The sequence below is a fragment of the Teleopsis dalmanni genome, chromosome 2 (genome assembly GCF_002237135.1).
Source record: "Teleopsis dalmanni isolate 2A chromosome 2, ASM223713v2, whole genome shotgun sequence".
NCBI lineage: Eukaryota > Metazoa > Arthropoda > Insecta > Diptera > Diopsidae > Teleopsis > Teleopsis dalmanni.
Window position 1 is genome coordinate 236,772,001 of NC_051847.1, and position 6,489 is coordinate 236,778,489.

Consider the following 6,489-nt stretch of genomic DNA (forward strand, 5'->3'; position numbering starts at 1 on the left):
CATTTTGAGTGGTGGGCAATACAAACTGAAGTTTTGTAGTTTGAATAAAACTAAGATTTATTTTAATAAATTATATTTTTTTAATACATTTCGAATCGATTTGATTTATATATTACTTTAGTTTATACACTCAGTGTTAGCTGTTATGTTGATAAATATGTTATATGGCATATATTTTATGTTAGATAAATGTTGTTCCATTTCAAGAAACTTCAATTTAGCAGATTATGAATATTTTGATAATATATTTCTAAAGCCTGAAACTTTATTTTCTATATTTTGATTTAAACAATATATTATTTTATTCTGGACAAACTCTTTCAATATCAACTCGCTTCATTACTCGCTTTAGCTTTTTATAAGCTATGTTTGTTTCTTGACATACTCTTCTAATTTCGAAACGTTCATTATGCTGTTCATCACTTGCATTGCACTTCATATTTTCAGATTTAGTTTCTTTTTCCTAAAGGAATAATATTAGCACAACTTCTCCATATTACGTTTCCAGATTAAGTTCTATACAAACTAAAGAGTAATAAAATCATGCAATAAATAATACCTTTACAAAAGAATAGTGTTGAAAGTTAACGATTAAAAAAAATAAGAAAAATATAATTATTTAATTTAATTGTTCTACAGCTGGTTTATATATATACATATATAATTTGTTCAAAATTACTAAAAAATATAGACTTTATCAAGATCATTTTTTTTGTTATTGTAAGGCTATTTAATTAATCAATTAAATTTATTATCTTAAAAAAGTTAAACTTTTAAAAATGATAAATATTGTTGTTATCTCTGACTAGCCACATAACACAGTGTATGTGCGTTGTCACTGGACAGGTTCTGGGTTCATATCCCATTAAGATCTGATGCAAACAGAGTACTATAAAATAATCTTTTAAAAATGCTTGCTGGTTCTGTTTTAGAAATGGTTCTCTAAACAGTCAATAGATTTACGCGGACCAGTTCAAAGTAATGTGACCTATTGTAGATTAATGTCCTTCTATAAACAATATCATCAAATGACAAAATATTAAGTAACTAGAATATAACTTATTAGAACGTCCTTTATATTTTATTTGGTATATTTAACTTCATTTACGCTTTTCTAGCCCTGAAAATTTCTTACTAACCTTTGAGTTTGGTATGAAATTTTTTGAAGAGTTTTTTTATAATTTTCTTGATTTATTCTGAAATTATTTTGAAAAAAAAATAGAAACTTTCAAGCTGTCTTCAAAATTTTATTACAATATCGAAATCTACTTAAATTAAGGTTGACAAAAAATAAATTAACAAACGCAATTAAGTTTTTGTGGACTGTTCAAGATAACGTGGAATTTAACAACATAATTTGTCCATAATTTTTTAGAATTGCAGTGTAATTTACTTACTGGCAGCTTACAGAGAATTTGTTATTATTAAAATATATAAAATAAATAGTTTAAATAATATATAAAATATATATAATAGATAAAAATAAATAAATAAAATATATAATAAATATAAACATAAACATAAATAAATAAAAATATATAATTATATTAAAATTCTAGTAAACAATTTAATTTCCTTATTATTACAAGTGAATTTAAATATATTTAATAAATTCTCTTTCCTTTTCTGAATTATAGTACAACTTTACTTGCATTTGTATTTAAATTTAATTTCATTCGAAATTAGAACAAATTTCATTTGAAACCTGAAAATACTGAAATGAAAGAAGAAAATAAATAAAAAATAAAACACAAAAGAATTGATATGGACCGAAATCACGAATCTCATTAAAATTAAATAACGAATATAAAAATACATGAAAAAGGAACACCAAACATCAAAGCATCCTTAATCTCCTCTCATCTTTTAAAGCATCCAAAGCATTCAAAAAAAATTGAGAAAATAACTGTAAAGCGCATCCTTCTAGTTTTGGCTTCCAAACAACATCAATTTGCAACCACAAATTGCTTTGAACACACACATTAAAAATAAAGATGGCGTTCATTGCGCATGACGGCAACGCATACACCTTGACTGGGCACCAATCGAAATCTTGTAGAACATAACTATTGATAATTCACAGAACAGGTTTACAAGACACACCCACTCGCACAGATGACATGTAACAAGTGGGCGGAGTGTATTTCAGGTGACATGATGTTATCGGCAACCACCGTTCACACATTCACACAAATCTGACACACATAACTGCCTTCATTTGTGCTGTTGACTGAAATGTTTTAACTGCCATTTTTACGCCTTCTCTCCTTTTTGCTTGATAATTACAGTTGCTCTCAAACTGTTTTGATAAAAAAATTTAAATACTTCATATAACATTATTGCATATGATCTGATTGCTGATCAAAAGAATAAATAATTTTTTTTATACAGTAGTGGCTAATAAATATGATCTTGATTCAACGAGAAATACTGGAATTACTTGTTGAAAGTAATATGAATTTAAGAAATTTAAAAATTCAACAATCAATTTTATTAATTTCCTTAAAAATTGAGTTCAAATAATAGAATTCACATAACGTAAGAATATTGAAGGATATTATTTACATTCTCAAATAAGTTATAGACTGTCTTATCTATATAGATCAAAATTAAAAAGGTTTTCTTGATTCCTAGACGACAAAAATGAGGTTACTTTAGATCAGTATCAAGGGAATAAGCCTCCAAACTTCCAATCGCATCTAACCTAAAAAGACTTTATAGTATTTTTCGTACATTGTACATGTGTAGTAGTTGATAGAATTTTTTTAAGTAAATATTTTAAAGAAAAATTCTTTATAAGCCAAGAACTCATAGGCTGGTATAATAATGTAACCAAAAACGCTTTACCTACGTATTTAATTTGAAGTCATTTTTATTCTTAAGCTACATCAACAGCTTCTAATCTTTAGCAATATTTTTACACAAACCCTTATTTATTCACAAGGGCATAAGGCATAAATATTTGACAAGATATAAAAATCTTGTCAAAATCTCGCGGATATGGATACCAAGTCTGTTATGTAATAATGCAGTGATAGTGTAGAATAAGAAAATATCATATGTCTCGATAAAAACATGATACCCAAGCGCTGATATTGCAAATGCATAAAAAAATATACCTACTACAACCTTACCTTATCTTGTGAATAAAATTGGCAAGCAAAATGAACCATATTTTTTAAAATAAAAAATAAGCAACTAAAAAAACTTCAATCGTTTATAATTAGAACCAGAACTAGAACTAGAAGTCAGTAATGTTCTAAATAATTTAAATTATTTTGCTTCATCAATATAATTTCATAATCTGTCGACATCAATTGAACATTTAAATTAAATTAAGACTTTTTAATTTGAACGCAGCCACCACTGTATTTAAAATGCCGTTAAGTATTAATTTTAATATAATTTTGATAAAATCCTATTGGATCAGTGCAATGTTAATATAAATTCAATTGTAATTAACAGTTTGATAGTGATTGGGAAAAGCTAATTCATACACTACAAAAACAAAAACAAAATCCAACTACTCACATTTTGCTCTTCACATACTTCTATCTCTGTCTTAATAAGTGTTTGGTTTTATTATAATTACTTCAGACTTCCCTGCAACAAAAAGAGATAGCCGCTATTTGTCACTGTGTGTGTTTACAACAAAACTGCAGTAGATTCTGTTGCAAACGAAATTTTCTCTTCTGATCATCATCATCGTATCTTGTATCTTGTATCTGCTCACAATGAATTTGTGCACACAATAAAAACTATCCATCCACAAACTAAAAGGTGAAATATTTTTCTCAGGCAGTTTTTTCAGTTTTTCAGTTATTTCAGTTTGCTTTGAACTTGCTTTAATGGTGGATGTGTTGTCGCAACACGTTTACGACGTTTACGTGTAACGAACAAAAATTATTTTGGCTTTTGGCTTTCGGTTTACGGTTTATGGTTTACGGTTGCTACGAGCGAAGTTTTCGGTTTGTCTTCAGTGTAAAATTCACGTACGAACTACAGAGTTTGTTGAGCGTTACATGTACGATAGGAATATTATGTGAAAAGTTGTGCATGAGCGTGGCACATGAGAAAAACTTCAGCCGACAATTGCACTCACGCGTTTAACGTTGTTAAGCGGTAAAGGTAGAGGTAAAGGATTTAAGTGGTGATTGTGCGACGGTAATTTCGCATCGTGAACTGATTTCATATAAAACGAGCATTTGTTATTGTTTTTCCGTTTATTGATATTTTTATTGTTGAACGCGTCGCGCGAACTATTTACGCTCCAATAGATCATCCGTTCTGCGCCGAAGTTCTGCATACGGAATTCAGCCTTTGACGATTGACATTTGCACACCAAACGAATTTATTTATTTGTTTTTCGTTCTTCGTTTTTCGTTTTTCGTTTTTGCTTTAAAATTTGATGGAAAAAATTCTAAAATAAATCCAAAAATATAAATTCTTTCGTCTGTGGTTTTTGTTTTGTTTTTATTTCAATCTTCAGTAATCTTCAGTATCTGCAGTATCTGCACGTGCTTAATGTGCAGACATTTAAAGTGTTTTAAATCAACTAAAATAATAACAGATTAAAATACGGAATAATCTGATTAAGAATAAAAATATTTCGCAGCAATTAAGTTTACTAAAAACCCAGTGAAATTAAATATTTTTTTGATATTTACTTGAATGCAGTTGAAAGTGTCTACGTAAAAGAAAGCGAAAGCTTAAAATGTTTTAAAAAGGAACTGAAACCCAAAATTGGATAACCATAAGCTCAAAAAGGTAATAAAGGTGAAACAGTGTTTATAAACAAAATAAGACAACAAACATGTATCTATTAATATGTATCTATCAAAATATTGTAAGCAAGACGTCGAGATGACAGTACCTAATCGTATTACCAGTATTACCAATATCTCTGAAATACTAGAAAGAAGCTTTACACTTTATCGAACCTCAACCTGTTGCACGTTAGCCTCGCATTCTTACTGATGTCTCATTTTTTATTGATGTTCTTTTTCTCTCCAGTTCCAGACGCCCATTATCTTTGATCAATTATTTATTCTATTTACACATCTTCTGCGTGGTGGTACTCTTTTTCTTTCTCTTAGAAAGTCGCTGGAAGAAACTGTAGTCTGTAGTTTGTCAATTCATATCCTTATGATATGGCCAGCTTATTTGAAGCCCCATTCATCAAGCGTATTGAATTCTATAAGTCCTATGAGCAAAGTTTTTCATTCGCATTTCAATTTTTTCTCAACAGTTCGGAAAAGTAAACAAAAATAATTTATAACAATAATAATTTTAATCAAAAATTAATAAGACTGTTTCAAATAAAAAAAATTAAAACAGAATAAAATAATTATTATGTATATATGTTATACATATAATATGAGTGATTACTATTATTGAAGAAAGAGCATCATACCGTGACTTATAAAATCTATTTATGATTTTTCTGAAGAAATACTCCCTAACAAAGGTTGTAGGCTTTCATAGTCAAATATCCTTTGATCAAGATTCGTTGAATTCTTCTGCTTTGATGGTAGTTAAATGATGACTTTGTTTGGAGTTTAAAGTTATTATTAAATATGATAATATTATTTGAATAAAGATTCTTGACTCATTTTAATTCGATGACAACCAGATGAAGACGCAGCTAAATATAAACAAATTAGATGTATTAATATTCTAAAAGGTAAAAAAATTATTTTTCACTCCATATTTTAATGACGTCGGGAAATCTCCAAAAATAATGCCAATAAAAATTTTGATATTTTTAGGGTGCTCCTATTTTTAATTTTCAGTTCTCTTGTGATTATTATTTTACCTCTAAAGTATTTTTTGTGAACATGTTAGCAATAAGTCAACGGATAATTGGTAGAAAAAAATAAATTAACAGTTGTTTTTATATCCCTATTTGTTAATAAGGGATTTGATTTCTTATATTAGATTAGGTAGCAGGTATTTAGTGTATACATATACATTGTGTATATGTTGTATAATATATATTATACATTTATACATAATGTATGTTGGAATATATATATTATATTATATATATTTACTACTTGAAAAAAACATAAGCCTGAAGAAGTTAATTTAAAAGAAACACTTGAATCCTTTAATTATATTGATATGTTATATAGAGTCCCTCAATAAAGAACCGATATTCTTTTTCATTATACAATTTATAGGTGCAACTATACATTATACATTTTCATTTCATCATATATAGTAAAACCAAAATAACTAATATAAATAAACACAGTCTTAATTAATACACTTCAATTCCGAACCTAGTATTACATTTATAGAGCTTAACGGTCTTAAATACATTAAACTGTTTTGATTTTATAAGTTTTATATGTAGTCATAAGAAACATATGAAGAAACCGATATTTGGTGCATTTTAATCAAATAAAATCATGTATCAGAAAAGTCTAATTTATTATATTTCATTTTGGTACATGGGTTTTTTAAAGATTTATATTTGAAGAGCTA